The sequence below is a fragment of the Sinohyriopsis cumingii genome, chromosome 7, assembly GCF_028554795.1.
Source record: "Sinohyriopsis cumingii isolate HCF-2022 chromosome 7, ASM2855479v2, whole genome shotgun sequence".
Taxonomy (NCBI): Eukaryota; Metazoa; Mollusca; class Bivalvia; order Unionida; family Unionidae; genus Sinohyriopsis; species Sinohyriopsis cumingii.
In genome coordinates, this window is record NC_142967.1 from 28,016,836 (window position 1) to 28,034,356 (window position 17,521).

At 36.2% G+C, this 17,521-nt stretch overlaps 1 long non-coding RNA gene across 1 annotated transcript in view; it reads right to left on the reverse strand.

Moving 5' to 3' along the window:
• The window catches only part of LOC149794938 (uncharacterized), a 28,373-nt gene extending 14,927 nt beyond the window's left edge, over positions 1 to 13,446 (reverse strand). Inside the window, exons 1-2 of the long non-coding RNA XR_016422075.1 lie at positions 12,036 to 13,446; positions 11,080 to 11,390 (exon numbers count right to left, since the gene is read on the reverse strand). This is a non-coding gene — a long non-coding RNA (uncharacterized LOC149794938). The remainder of the gene's footprint in view (positions 1 to 11,079; positions 11,391 to 12,035) is intronic.
• Positions 13,447 to 17,521: the final 4,075 nt, after the last annotated feature.

The window sequence follows — 17,521 nt, forward strand, 5'->3', positions numbered from 1 at the left end:
TTGTATGAAGGGCATCCCATATATATTTCCACTTATTTCTTGGGAGTCAGGGGATTGTCTGAAGGGGGGCGGGGCAAAGAGAAATTTTATTTACGCAATATTTGCTAAATTTTGTTTTGTAAATTTAAGTATTAGAACTTTACATGAAGTTGTATTTGGATACACTTTACTACTAAATCAAGATGGGCATATACATGAAAATGAGTGCATACAACCATCATTGAACGTTTTGTCTTGTTTGATTATTCCGGAATGAGCAACTAGTCATGTAACATTTAGGTCTCACTGGACAGTTTGTCTGGTGAATTTTCATCCGACAATGACCTATTGCAAAAAAAATGAGAATAATTTTACACTGAATATACAAATAAAAACAAACTAATGATTTTTGTAGAAGACATGCAAACTAATGATTTTTGTAGAAGACATGCAAACTAATGATTTTTGTAGAAGACATGCATGTGATATTTTGACTGTGGCAATCAGTTTAATTCCTGATACAGCTGGTGGCTTTCATACTGAATCATTACTGCCACCAACCCCTCTTTTTTACATTCATTTTTGGCAGCAAAGAGCTATTTTGAATATTTTACTGCGACAAGGCAGCTAATAGAATCAGTATGTGCCTTATACATAAATAAAGTTCACTAGTACTATAACAAATTAACATACTTTTCATAACCCCTCAACCAACTCGATTTTTAGATATTTACCTCTGTAGCAGACATACGTAAATACGTAAGCCATGTAGGCTGTTCATTTCCAGCTCGAGTTACGCAATTGATCTCCAGTGCTAGTCTAACTGTGACCTGCAGTCACCAAACATGCAAACCCATTTTCAAGCCTAACTCAAAGTAAATCTAAACCACATTACAGATTTAGCTTCTGTGTGAATTTATAAATGCTAGGCTTATGATAATTAAGTTCATGCCTTCTACCTTAAAAATGAGGAGGTGTCAAAATACGAAAATATCGAGTGAGACCTTAATAAACTGCCGTGAAACTTTACTTTAATAACATCTATATTAATTATTGTATATGCAATTAGTATTCAAGCTCTTGATGAATTGCCCTGAAATTTGGCACACATTATTGACATTAAGAACACAGACATATTTCGCTCTGTTGTCGCGCTCGGATTCACTTTTGTACGCGCCTTAAGTCAAAGTGTAGGAAATTATGCTGTTCTCCGTCAGTTCATATTACAATAATTTGCATTCTACACCCTGTACTGTTACAAGACTTAGCAAATAGTCTCCTTTTGGGGTAAGGGAAATGCATGTTGGTCATAAGGTCGCTGTGACTGATAAAAGAATGATGGTTTCCACGTAATAACAGTAGTTCTACATTAAAGACCTGGATCACAGTTTTACTTTTACAGTAAAAAAACATTGATTTTGGGGTCAAAAGGTCAAAACTCAAGGTCAGTTTGAAATTTTAAAATTATAATTTCCGCACAGTACTATTAGTTTTAGATTTCAGATCTGAAATAAACTTTGTGGATGGCTTGCATCTGTAGTAAAAAAATGGGCTATTGCTGTTGTGTTCGAAAGGTCAAGGGTCAAGGTTGTTGTGACTAAAATATTAAATGTTTTCAGCAGGAAGATTTAGTTCTCCACCTTATACTTTGACCAATGTTTGTATATGGCTTACACATTGGGTTAGAAAGAAATCTATTTATTTTGGGGTCGAGATGACAACGGTCAAGGTCATATGTACTGACAGAAGGGAAATTGTTCTTGCATAATCACTTCAAGTTGACCCACGTTTCTTAAGGGTTTGCACTTGAAGTATGGAAGAGGCCTGTCTATTGTGCATGTTACAAATGCACACAAGATCACCTTACACATATCACTCTCTCAAAACTGCCATCTCACCTCTGTCTGCGTGGGTTCGAGTCTCGGATTCGGCCAATGTGGATATGTGAGAAAGCTTGCCAGTAGCTTCTCGAGGGTCGGTGGTTCTTTCCGGGGATTTCCCGGTTTGTTCCTCCACCATTAATACTGGCCGCCATGTATAGCCTATTGCGTGCTGAAAAATGGCGTTAAACCCTACAACAACAACAACATCACTCTCTCAAAAGAACGTAAGTAGAGTTTCTCCGCCATTGAAAAAACACCGGAACTTACGAAGTGGGTTTTTCTAATATATGTTTCTTGACGAACATTTGTGGATATCTTTAAGATAATAAAGAACTCTAGAGATTTGGGGCCTAAAGGTCAAAGGTCGCGGTTATGGTAATTGTAATAAGAAACTGTTTTTGCACTTTAAGCTTTGTTAAAGACGTCTTACCTTTACTAAAGTTCAATGTCGCTTATATTTGTTGGCCAATACTCTCCAGCCTCAGCTATGCCTAACTAATAATGCATACAAAGAGAACTTTTAAACCCTGGGTGAGTGTATAATATCTCGTTCGCAGACCTCTTGCTAAGAGTTAAGCAACCTTTTGGCGAGCCCGCCTTTGTCGGAGCTTAGCGTTGCGATCACTTTGGCGTCCGCATGCGTGTCCATCCGTATGTGCGTTCAGAAGTTTCCACGTGTGTCTTCTCTAGTAAATAAAACACGGTCTTGACAATAAGGGTTCTCTTTTGCTGTTAAATTTATTTTATTATGTGTCATAATTATTGCATGTGAAGCTAGACCCATATCTTGAAAAATGCCCGGAAACTTGGAAAATATTGTGGGCACACGCATATTGTTTAGTAATTCTGCTTTGTCGCATTTTTGGTGTTAAAGGTACTTCTTATGTATGTTAATGCTGTTGTGCAGTTAGTAGTTGATTAAGGGCCCTGAAATTTGGCAGAAAATATTGACACGCGGCCATCATGCGGATATCGTTCCGTCCTCAAGTTATTTCCCTTTTATGTTAAATATATACATACCATATATGGCAAGGATCGAGTTTTCTACTAATCTCACCATTTTTAAGCGAGTGCTTTAAAGACCCTTGTACACGTGGAGTTTCCAGGACACAACTAATCTGACACGTTTAATTTGGGGTATAATCAGTGTAATGGTGTAAAGTTTTATAGATATTTTTGCAGTACATTTTGTCGTGGTCAGCTTGACAGGTAACTATTAAGATTCACGTATGGGTTAGGTTCGCCATACCTTGGTTGCTTGCGATATATTAATCTCTCTTGTTTGAAGGCATGATTTGATTTTAATTACTACCCGCCAAGATAACGGTCCGACAGGTATGTCATTGTAAGGTCAAGCGGAGAAAATGACTAAATGACAAAGTAGAGACAAGCCAGAGACAAATTTTGAGAAATGTTGGGGACATTTGAAAAAGATGTCATAAAATGATATTTTCCAGAATAGTTTTTAATAATTTCGGACAAGTGAGAATTATTCTGACTTCGAAGGGAACGGTATCATTTTGGCGGTTATCGAAAATTAGTCCTGATTTGCTAAGCTTAACGAGGGTGTGTGCGTTCCTAGATGAAATCCAAAGTTTAAGTAATCTCCCTCGCGAAATTAGTCAGTCCAATTTTTTTCCGTCGAAAGGGAAATCTGACAATTAATTTTTGTCTTTAAAAAATCGTACAAGGGTCGGTAGTCTGGAATTTGAGGACACGGAAAAGAGCGGTTCGGCTTCGTTGTAAAGGGAGCGAGTCTCGTGAAAGCACAGGTATTGTCTCAATCGCATACACTATGGCCATTGATGTAAATTTGTAATCATTGTTGAATTTTTTCGTTTTAAATTCATCCATCAATTTTCCGTGAGTTAAAAATCTAAGGGCTTGCATGCATTTGTCTTGAATGTTATGTGACTTATGTATTATATGAATTTGTTTGAATTGATATGAATTTGTTCGAATTACCTCATTCAGATGTAATAGAAATCATGTATTGTAGAAATTTTATACATTACTCTGACACGAATTGCGAGAATTAATTTATCTGTCTTAAATGATATGTATCATGCATGCTAAGTATTGATTTTACTATATCTATGTCAGTGAATCGCTAGTTAGCACGTAAAGTTATGACTTGAAGTCAATTAATTCATATGTGTAATTAAGTTGTGAATTCTCTTAGCCTAAGAAATTCGTCATGTATCGACTGACATAGCTCTGTTAGTGATTTAAAGTCAACCGGGGCGCAGTATTATTCACTAAGAGGTTTAGTCATTTCGTGGTTACAGTTAAGTGTTCGAGTAGCCGCTAGAAAGGACATTAATTTGTGACAATAGGGTCGTGTGTATCAGTATCAGGTTGACAATATGGTCGTGTGTATCAGTGTCAGGTTGACAATAGGGTCGTGTGTATCAGTATCAGGTTGACAATAGGGTCGTGTGTACCAGTGTCAGGTTGCGAACTGACCCCATATTAGCTTAGTTCTGTGGAATTATGGTAAAACGATATCTGACGTAAAAATAATGGGAATATTGTTCTATCCCAGAAGGAAAAACCTAACAGATATTTGTGGACCCGAAGAGGTGTGTGTGTGTGAGAGAGAGAAACAGAGAGAGACAGAGAGAGAGACAGAGAGAAATACTGCAACGTTGACCTACCATCCAACAGTGATTGGAAAGGACCGGAAGCAGCCAGGTGATGATGACATGTCGGCAGTTTGAGTTCGATCACCTAATATTATGGGGACAATTGTTTTATCGGTTTAACAGAACAGCTAATTGCATTTTTCATAAATATTGTAATTCTATTTCTAAGATAAAGTGTATTATTCGACTGTAATGTTCGGTTTCATTTTGCTTATGTTATTAATTAAATTGTTATATATTATTTACGGGGCTCGTGTTGTTCTATTCTGTATCTTTGCTCATACCTCTGTTATTCCCTTCATTAGTTTCATATTTTATGTTATTGTTTGCTGAACGCGGATAATCGCACCCTTGGTCGGTCATCTCCAGGATAACGATAATCAAAGCACCATAACAAAACAGTTGGGGGATCATATATAATACATATCACTCACGCCTTAACATACAGCCAGATTAAACACTATCTTACGACCCCATGCAACTAACATCTGAAGCATTTATATGCTTCATTATGTCTTAATGGGAACCCATGGTAAGTAAGTTTTATGTACTTGTATATAATACAGGTTGTCATACCTGTATGTATTATAACCCATTGATCTTTATGATTTTCATACTTGTATGAATCATTAATCTTTATGACCTACCCAATATGACAGTTTTACATCGGATTCTTAAACGCAGTTTCGAAATTCCCCAAGTTGCGAAATCGAAAAAAGGGGGGGGGGGGGCGGCGGGTCACGTGATTGTATTCATATCACGTACGCCTAACATGACCCTGACGAAAACCAATCATTTTACTCTAAGAAATAAAATTAAAAAATTGTTTACATCTTAAATCACATAGTTTCATCATGACCTTGACAACAACCAATCATTTTAAAATAAAAATGGAACTTATTTACGTGGCTGCTATTTGAATTAAGGTCGGAGACCAGGTCAGCCTTATGTGTTTACACAAACGAACAGTGAAGGTCAAACTATTTTCTGGAAAAAGTTTGAGTTCCTAGCACAGAGAACTACATTATAGTGACATAAAATAAAAAAAATAGAAAGATTTTAAAACTTGCAAACAATTAAATCAGACACAAAAATCAAATCAAATATACATAACCTATTAGCGATAGAACAAGTTTTATTATATGGTCTTGTGACAGATCGAACTCAGATTGCCTGGCATGACAGCGCCACCTAATGTTTCCGGTCATACTCAAAATCTTTGCTGGTGATCGGTCGGCGTTTTCGCATCTCTCTCTCTCTACTACTACTACTACTACTACTACTACTACTATTACTACTACTAGCCTCTTCGGGTCATCAAATTCTTAGTTGCGGAGTGCGCCTTATTTTCTCATTGTGTAGTTAGGTGTGTGTAGAGCTATTTTGTTTCCCTTTGCACGTCTCCAAACCTTAGCTAGTTTAACATTAGAGAATTACCTCTGTCTCCGGATAGGGATCTCTTCCAGACCCCTGTCCCTTTGACAATTTATAACGGGAAAACACCTACTGCTCCCCCTCCCGTCAAGAATGTTTTACCTTCAAGCAGAAACTTAGACTTCTTAATTCTACGAGGGGACTATCTTAAAACCCCTTAATTCCGTCTGGGAACGCCCCACCACCACCACGTTTAGCTTAGCTAGTCAGTCAGGACTACTACTTTACCCGCCAAAATTTGTAACAGTCTCATAGAAATCAAAAAGTTCTTCCTATAGGCCGCCTTTATTAATAACTGTTCTGTAAAATACCATCGTATGGCACCTGTTTCAAAGACCCACAACTTCCTAAGACTCTTCTCTGGTACAAGTCAACCTGGACAGTTTACCCCTATGACCCCCCCCCCCCCACGTTAACAGCAAGCCTCTCTGTTCTAACTGTTAAAAAGTGAATCCTAATTAAAATTTAATTCATGCCACAAGAATAACAGATTATATCCCTCACGGTCACCAGTTTACTGCGGGGCTACAGCAATCTTAATGGGTACGTGTCACGCGGACCCCATCAAAATGTTCCGTGAAAACTCTACAAAAGTGTGCACCCTTGCAAAATGTATATCCAAGGAGCAAAGTAGATTTGATCCGCAATATTAAGAGGAATGTATAAAAATGTCATTTGTTGTGTAATATGATCATGTGGTTCATTCAATCTGTTACTGAGTGAACCTTTACCCTAACGTTCTCCACCCCCACCCCACCCCACTGTTGTTAGATATATACCGCAAAGTATGCCAGACATTCTTTATCATAATTGCTTTGGCAAAGTATGCCAGACACTCTTTATCATAAATTCTTTGGCAAAGTATGCCACTCGTTATCATAAATGCTTTGGCAAAGTATGCCAGACACTTTTATCGCTGGTACCTTCGTTTCCTAGACACTGTTGCGTGTATGGTTATATATTTTCATGGGTGCATTCAAATCTATTACTTCTGTTTACACCGATAAAAAGTGTTTGGATTATGTACAATAAAGGCCAAACAGACAAAACATAATTCAACATAATTTCATGTTGGTTCATTCTAAACACAGACTTCAACTTTATATCTAATTTAAAGCTTGAAAAGGGAGAAACAATTTCATTTAGTTTGAATTCAGATTTCATGCAATATTTCACTCTCGTCCTTTTGGGTACTTTAAACAATACCATAAGATTGATCAAAACAGACAAAAATAATGATATAGTCATCGATCAAACTTTGATCTCAAACTGATTCAATACGCATCATATATAATAATGAGAATATTATTTGTTTAAAATATAACTATCACCACACTGGCATTTAGAGTAGAAATAGGACTGCAAGAACTGTACATGTAGCTTGGCCCATCATTGCGAAACATCCTGTTTGCGGGGACGCTCCTTTCAACCGCCTCTCGTTTAGTACGGAACTGTTGGAAGTAATGCCCATCTTGATTACCGAGAAAGAATGTTCAAGTGACGATGGAAATTGAAGAGTGACACTTTACTTGTACTATGTTTGCAGTTCAAGGTTATGAGAGGACAGACAGCAGTCACGTAGTGATGCAGATAGCATTGTCTCTGTTCTCCGCTGGACATGACGATTCTATACATGAATGAATGTGCGAACCTTAATTCAACGACATGATTTTTCTCCTCTTTAACCTTGGATCAATTATCACAGTAATATTCATATAATATCTACATGAAGGTTTTGGATGTATTTGTTTTTCGTTTACTTACATCTTCTTACATTTACTTACATTTTTATTATTAACCAATTACAGACCACCAAACCCGTATATACTCTATCATTTCTAGACTGGTTCACAGTTCTTCCATATAATTAGTACTGTGTGTCCTATAGAGACATTTCTGATTCTCCATTTTGAATGTCCTTTTGCACATACATACATACATACATACATACATACATACATACATACATACATACACGCATGTATGTATGTATGTACAGACAGACTCATTTATAATTCTCCATTTGGGATGTTCCTATGCATGTACATACATACATACATACATACATACATACATACATACATACATACACGCATGCTCACATACATACATTCATACATACATACACGCATACCTACCTACCTAAATACCTACCTATGTACGTACGTACGTACGTACGTACGTACATACATACATACATACTTACCTACCTAAATACATACATACATACAGTATTATTTCTCATTTTACATTTAGAATATTCCTTTGCATGTACATACATACATACATACATACATACATACATACATACATACATACATACATACACACACACACGCCATGTACGAACTTCTCAGGGACGAACTTCTTGGAAAGATAAGACTGTTCATTCTAGTCTCAGGGACGAACTTCTTGGAAAGATAAGACTGTTCACTCTAATCTCAGGGACGAACTTCTTGGAAAGATAAGACTGTTCACTCTAATCTCAGGGACGAACTTCTTGGAAAGATAAGACTGTTCACTCTAATCTCAGGGACGAACTTCTTGGAAAGATAAGACTATTCATTCTAGTCTCAGGGACGAACTTCTTGGAAAGATAAGACTGTTCACTCTAATCTCAGGGACGAACTTCTTGGAAAAGTTAAAGAGAACACTGTAGTCTAAGTGGATGAACTTGAGGAAAGATTAGAAAGCACAAAGCACTGGAGGGATTGAACTTGATGGAAAGTTTAGAGAGCACATTGTAATCTCGGGGATGATCTTCATGAAAAGGTTAAACGGTATATTGTAGTCTAATAACAAAAAGCTTGTTACATCTCTGGGACAGAAAACTTATCATTACCACTGAACTCATAAAAAGGTATCAGTTATGTGATTCTGTCTGTCTAAATACGTGTGCGTGTTTGTATTGTTGTACAACTACTTTCACACTATCCAAAGCTGAGTAAAGAATGAACGAAAGAATCATCTACTAGCTTCCGAAACGAGCTAACGATCTGTTACGAGTCTATGCTCTTAAAATAAGTAACAGAAAAGAGTGAAAAGTAAAAAGCTTTGTAAAATTCAACAAATAATTTATTTCCCAGGAATAAAAAGTGAAAATGGAAAAAGAACTTACGGTATTGCTAATTAAATCCCAAAATAACTACAGAATTACAGACACAAGTCCTAATAATTTAATGTTCTACATAAACTTAAATAGAAATCCAAAATTAAGTCCAACGTTGAGGTGTTAATGTGCCTGTGATGATCAGTATAATGTTGATGTGCCGACAGTTTTTTGTTGAAACACAGTAATAGAATTCCAGGTTTGAATTAGCTATAAATCCAGGTATCTATTTGGTGGAATGTTATAAAAGCACGTTTTATTGCCAAAGAGAATTGAAGATTTGAAGAAATAGATTCCAACCCAAATAAATACTGAACACAACAATAATACACATTGATTTTGCTAGATGTAAGCACGAATGAATAATATTTCCAGTGCCAAGATTATATTGTCCTCTATTTGACCTCAGGACACTATTAACTTTTTTTATAATAAAGAAAACATTACCTAATGGAAAATAACCATCTAGAAAGTTCTTAATGTTTACAACATTTTTTTGGGGCTATAATTAGCAGTCTGTTACTAAAATTATGCTATAAAATGTGTAGTAAACAACAAGTAGACCCTGCAATTCATAAGGAATTGCCAAAGTTCAAGACACAGATTGAGATAAACAAATGCATTTACTACAAAGCCAAAATCAATAATTCAGGCCAGGTAGAAAATGAACTTAACTTTGGACAAGGCCGTGTCCAACATGCAATGTTACAATACAATATCATATAATGAAATTTTAAAGAGGTTATTTAATTTTGAGAAACAATACAAACAATGCAAATTAAATATACAGAGACCATATCAGGCATTTCAATAAGTTTGGAAATCTAGAAGCCATGGACATGGGGAGCCCTCTGATATAGCCTTGGAAACCTCCCGGAAGCCCAGTACTTCCTCCATTATACAAATGTCCCACGTCATAAAACAACGATATTGCAAAGAGTTAGAGACAAATATTGATGAATGAAGTCTTATACGTCAAGAACGCGACGCACCAGCTGTCTGAGTTGTGTCTGAAATGTTGGCAGTGAATTTGATCGAATGATGGAACGTTCTGATCTGCATGATGAATTCGTCTAGCTTTTCCTTCCCGTCGTTCCACCGTATTTGCACTTCATCCACGAAACGTAGCCACAGGCATGGTTTATGGCTTACAGAAAGACGGCTTTCTAAGCTACGCATAACGATATTTGTTTATGATTAGGCCATCATAGTCCACATGGCTGTTCCGTTTAGCTGGAGGTAATTCTTGACATCAAACTAAAGTTGTTGAGTTTAAAAACTAGTTCCAGGAGTTTAACTAGAAATTCCGTCGGTAGCATTTTTAAAGGTCCTTTTTTCCAGGTTTCTTTTCATGCATGAATTCACTTATCACGCGGAATATAGGTATAAAGCAATGTTTCGTCTAGTGAGACAAGAATTGTTTCAGGTGGTGGTGACGGTTAAGTGGCTTTACTTTTCACGAGATAGTCCGTTGTATCCTGAAGGTAGGACGGTATTATAAAGACAGGGGGACTTATACAGAAGTCCAAATATTCTGATATTTCTTTCGGCTGGGCCATATAGTTTTGGATACAAAAACTAAAATTGTCAATAACACACATCATATAGACATTTATTCCAAACCGAATGAAAAACATCAATACCTTAGCTACATTCGTATTCAAGGGACACACAAACACCAAGTAAGGGTCCTTCAACTTTATGTAAACTGAAAGCTAAAATCTACACACAAAAGTAAAATCAGTGTTGACTATAGCACCAAGCCCAGTCACATTACTGCCTGCGTCTCCCACTCTGCTCTTATTTTAGTAAAAGTTAGAGATAAGGGATTTTAATTAATTTAACATTTGTGCCTTATCAAAGGGCATGAACTGGTCCAGGCTCAGTTAGCCAAGGGAATATAAACAATAAAATCCCACATGATGACATGCTCTGGTATCAAATATCCAGAATGCCGGGATTACTGTTCTTGCCAACTGTCACTACTAACAGGTACTATGATATGTACTAAGAATGAAATCATACTCACTGCAGCTTCTTCCCGCGAAATTAAAGGTGAGAGTGTTTCCGTCCCATGTCCCTTCATTGTTACTCATCTGTAACTTCCGTCTTGTATTCCTTTCGGTACTTCCGGTATCATTGTTTCCGTTTCCCGACTCTCCTTGTCTATACTTCGATACTCTCATTTTCGTTCTCTCGGCCCTCCTTATCGGTACTTCCGGTATCCTTTTTCCATCTTCCGGCCCTTCTTTTTTCTTGTACAACTGCCAGTCTCTACGTGCTCTCCACGTCTTCACCTTTCTAATCTTCGGTGGCGTACGTTCCCACGCGGAAAGTTTCCTGTGGATTAGAAGGGACGTATAACTGTGCCTCCTTGTTCGAACATAAAAGAATTAATTAATACACTCTCACAGATCTTTCATCAACATAATGGCAATTAAATCATTAGGTCAACTCGTACACTCACATCTAAATATTCCACATATGCTTGTTCTATAATGAAGGCTATAACAACAACAATAAATTCACGACTTTTGATACATACATACATATCCCTAATTTTCTATATAATAAACTGTCAACATCAACAATATTCCCACCCATTTCCTACCTTACATATTATAAAAGACGCATACAAATATAAATACTAGATGTTACGTGCACAATGCCAACAACGCCTAACTGCACAATCCACAACTATATATTCAAAAACAAACAAGTACAAGGTCTAACTACTCACTATTAAATTCAGTTCTGCACGACGATGCAACATCGCAGCAGATTAAACCATCCACTTCGATTTATCCTAACAACTACACACATTAATCTTCAATAATACCAATTCGCTATACACTAAATTACATGTTGATACTTCAGCTAGATATGGAAGATTACATTTTTACTAAATTAAATGCACATAATAGTTTATAAATCTTACGACACTTAATTACGAAAGTGACGCCGATCCAGACGAAGATATTTTACCTCAGAAGCCTGGTTCCAATCTCTTCTGAAGTTCCTCGAATTCCCTTTCCCGCTCTTTTAACGAGCGCGCAACATCGGCACTCGGAGCGCAGTCTAGTGTCTCTGTAACGTCGCCCTCTTAGTAAGAGGGGTGGTTAATTGGTTTTGGCTGGCGTTATCTAAAGGATGGCCTCCCTCGATAGTATAGCCCGGTGGGAGTGGAAAGATAGAATTTGAACAGAGAACTGAGCAAGACTATTGGGAAGAAATAATGCACTACTAGCCCCCTTCGACAAGAAAAATAGCAAAATTTAAATCAATAACTATTAATAGCAGCAACTCCAATTCAATCTAAGTTATGCCAACATAATTTAATAGCAGTATCTAATTTGGATTTACTTCATCATAATAACGAGTGGTGAAAAAGACCATTGTCAACGACTGATTGCATCACCTTCCTCCTTTGACCCTGCATCAACGTCTAACAATTTCCCCGAGCCTTCCTATTCTCTACGCTTCACCCCTTCCTGGACTTCCTAGTCCTTTATTCTGAACTCGTCACTTCTTTTTTTCGGACGTCCGTCTTCGGACTGTCCCGTCTCTCCCCAGAAAGTTGTTCCTTAAAGGACAAAATTACTCCTAAATCTTAGTATGCGCAACTTTCTTCACGTATATAAAATTCCCTCACTTGCGTAAGAATACTAGCTATTCACACTGCATAAATTCTGAACTAATCCGATAGGACATCACCCTCGCTTCACAGCGACCAGCCATAAATAACACGTTAGCGGTATATTTAACGTTAACGTATCTCTTTACCTACGCTACCACATGCGGATTACTATTGCATAAAATTCACAACGTTCTAGCTCACAGCAATCCCTAACTTACAAGATTATTTCAACATTACAAAATCAGATATAAATATGCGGATATCGTTAACTTACGATAATCAATATCGTCCCAACAGAAAATGTTCATAGTATGCAATAGTCAATTCTATCAATGAATTAGTAACTGTAAAATGAAAGAGATAAACTGCAACACAACTATAGCATTAACAGATTTCCATGAAATTGAATAAACCATACATAATACGAATCCTAGTCATATCAACAACATTTGCATAAAACAAACAATCAAAAATAGAAAAGTACGTGGAAAATTAAATTTTCATACCTTAATGCTGTTCTCCTTCAGAAATTGTGCGTCCTAGCACTAAAACCTGTCTTCTCTTACAAGAGAGCCACCTGGTCCCCTTTTCTTGTTTAAAGAGGAAAGCGCTATTCTTTTTTTGGCTTCCGCGTTGTCAGACTTCTTCTCTCTCAGGATATTTAAGACTAAAGAATTTCGACCAAGGTCGTCACTTTATATTCAATTTACTTTCAAAGTGTACGCCTTAATTTACTCTGGCCAATTGTAAGCAGCAGTTCCTAAATATTTCCCATGATAATCATTTCTTTTGTCAGAATTAGACAGCATAGAATCTGTGAACTACGGTGCATATAAATTTCCCTTTGAAAATGATAATCACACACACACACACACACACACACACACACACACACACTATTCATCTTCAGTATCATGGTAATTATATACTATACAATATCTTTCACTACTATCAATTTTGTTGTTTTGACATCTACTTTCAGTTCTCAGTTTATGAGAAGACACCTGGAGTTTTGTCAGAGTTGGTCTATGTTTATGATTACACAAGTATTTTTAAAAATATTCAGATTTGAAGTCAGTTTTGATATATTCTACAAAGACTGCTTATTGGAATTTTGCAATTTGTTGTTCCATTTTCAAACAAAAGCAAATGTAAACCTGTGTTTGGAAACTGGAATAAATTTGAAGAAGCACATGGTCAGAAAATTCTGATATATTGGTCCCTTGGTCGACAGATCGTTGGTCGTTATTTATGTCGCTGAAAAGGAGTTATGCGAAAATAGGCTCGTATAGAAATGACGAAATATAAAATATTATTACAAAATTCACCTTCCAGTTAATGTAATATGAAGTGTGAAGAATCTCGTTCAGCGAGATAAAGCTGCATTTTAGACAACTCACGAGAGATGTATTAATCTCGTTCAACCTGAGTCTCGCGAGACACAGAGATCTACATCGAGCGAGAGCCTTGTAATGTAAGTTCAATTAATTGTTTGCAATATGTGTTGTTCTTTTGTTTAATTCTTCTGTCCGAAAAATACACAATCTGTACAGTAAACTCCATCAACAATATTTGTGCATAAGCGACAAATGTAAACATATTTGTGATATACTTTAAAAGTCGTAGAATGAATTAGTACAGAAGCAAGCAATGCGTACCCTTTGCAATATACCCTTGAAAGACGAGTCTGATTTTCTAGGACTCATTGTATTAATTTAGCTCCCATAGTAAATCTTTGCAAATACTACTATATTAAAAAATCATTAGCGTTAAATTTCTGAAAGTTCATGATCAAACTTATATTAATCATTATAAACATAGCCTTGAAGATCACTTCTGTGTAGAAAACGATACGAGCCTTTGGCATTTTTCTGGATCTACATATGTTTTTCCTCCGTACCAATTGGTCATGTGCTAATTTCAGTAATGAGTTTTCCAAACAAGTCTGTAAATGAATACAATTCCTTCTGTAAAGCATGTTCAGTTTTTTCAGTTACAGCTAGAATAATATCTCAAAAGATTCTTTTTACTGAAATCTTGTTTTTATTATAAACCTATCTCGGCAAGAGGATCCATATATACTCTATTAAAAGTACGCACATTTCGAGACTGGTCCCCATTGTACCATATCATTAGTACCCGTGTCCTCTACCAAATGAGCTACCGCGGCTAGTTGAGTATGTTTAAGTGTAACGTGCTACCTTACTTAAAAACGAACACAATTATAATAATCAAATTTATTCTTGAATTGATCCCTTTTCACAATAATAATCATGAGGAACAGAACGAAAATCAGATGACTTCTATTGATCAAATGTTCCAGCTGCAAAGGTGAACGACCGCTGGCAGAATGGATATAATGCTATTTACAGCACAACGAAAATCTAAATCCCTACTCGTACCACTTAAATTTGTCATTATTGTGCGAGAACGAGTCGTTTTATTGGGTTTTGTTTCTTTATGAGGATGGGGCAGTGTAACATTAGGTAGGTATGGTCATGTGATCATTCAAACATATATGTCGCATTTTTGGTACAAGATTTAAGAAAGGTATTATTTTTCGCAGGATGAAGTATAACTTTCCGTGTAATCGAACTGGGAGAGTGGTTGCGTTGTAATTCTGTATGATTCTTGGGCACAGAGACTTACACAGCACGGTAGATTGTAATTGCTTTCTAATCGAACTCCATTCTTTATCACTGTCACGTTGTAAAGACAGCCCTTGTGTATACAACTTACTTGGGGGTGGATAATGTCGCCACGACATAGACAACTGACCTTTGTTGTGCAAGATTGAGGCTTGAATCGACACTGGAAGGAACAAAGCGGGGGGGGGGCTGTCTTCAAAGAGACGAAGTAACTGGTAAAACCGAAAGAGGCTGTTGATTCACACCCAAGCCGTGGCCTAGCCGCGATAGAAAGAAAATTGACATGCGCGTGAGAAACTAGGCAGATTACAGTTCAGAGACACCCCAGTATAAAATCAGGGCTGAATTAGGGAAATATGGGCTGGTGGAGAAATTGTGGAAATTTACTTGTGTTCTTTGAATATTTAGATCTGTTTTTAAATTGTCATTCCTCACATTTTATTCACATTTTATTTGTATTTTGTATATTATCTTCTAGACCTTCGGCATTGCTGACTGGGGTTCGGAGTTATATATCTATCTATTTAAAATTTAAAATTGTACGCCCTCCTACGATAATAGCAATAATGCCCTAGGAGACAACGTTACAATCACCTCAAAGAATTTCAGAACTGAAGAAGCTCGGTCTGCTCTATCACAAAAGGAAGGGAAAATTATGAATTTTTAAAGCAAATATTCTGTCTTTACTTCCACGCCAACTGAAATCTTATAAAGTAAGCAAATATATGTTGACTTACGCAGCCGTCGGCACACCAAGTGAAATATTATAAAGTAAGCAAATATATTTTGACTTACGCAGTCGTCGGCGCACCAAGTGAAATCTTATAAAGTAAACAAATATTATATGTTGACTTCTGCCTTTTTAGCATAAATACTAGATCACATATAACATAAAACACTATTTTACACCTGAGAAAACTAAGTTTTTATATAAGAAACAAAAGTTGATCTTATGTTTAGTATACAGAATATTCACACACACACACACACACAATTTTGCATATGAGCACACAATTTCCACTTACGTATAATTTTACATGTATGAAATTCTTATGTATATATGTAATGAAGTATTTATGTCATTTATGTTAGATACCATTTTGTGATATTGTTTTTCAAATATGCGAAATAAAATGCAACTAGTTCACATATTTAAAAAGGAAATTGATATTTCACATTTCGAAGCTGTGAAGAAATCTATGTACACGTGTCGAGAAATCAAAATTAAATTCAGATTGGTGACAAAAATAGTTGCACGTGTCAGAAAATATATATTTCCGATATGTGACAAAAACTATTTGACATGTGAAAAAGACTGAAACATGTGAAATAAAGGCTTGTTTTGGGCTTGTTTTTTATACATGACTTTTTCACATATACGTAAATTTCTTGTTCAGATGCGTGAACTTTTTTTTCAAGTGGGTTATATTCTTGTTCAGGTGGGTTAAACTCTTTTGCAAAAAATCGACATGAGATCATTCATTTACATATGTTTTAAAAGCTTTACAGATACGTAAAGAAGTCCACGTATACGAAACAAATTACACCTACGTGAATCAAGGTCTTTGTACGTAAGTAAAACTTGTTCTCATGTGTACAATTCTTGTGCATATGAGCGAAATTCGTTTTCATAGTTCTGTAATACTTTATTCGACATATGTGAACAACTATTAATATATATATATATATATATATATATATATATATATATATATATATATATATATATATATATAGATAGATAGATAGATAGATAGATAGATAGATAGATAGATATAAAACTTTTTCACCTATATGCAATAGGGTTACACAGTTAAATACAAAATAATACATATTAAAATGGCTTTCACTAATAATACATAGGTTGGTGGTTCTTCCCAAAGTTGTACCGGCCATTCTGGTCACTATGTATATAGCCTATCATGTTCTGAAAATGACGTTAAACCCACAAAACAAACAGACTACGGAAGACGGTTTCTTTTCATAATAATAGTGTACGGGTCATTGTCCTGTCCATGTGCAACTGAGTTGATTGACCTTCCCACTGCAGGGTTTAAACGAAAGGTCACCCAATCACCCAAACAACAATTAAAAGGTTAATCAATTTTTCTTCGGGCACGCAGCCAGAACAAACCATACCTCCAGATAGCTTGTACTGACAGTCAGTCAGAGCTAAATGTTAAACT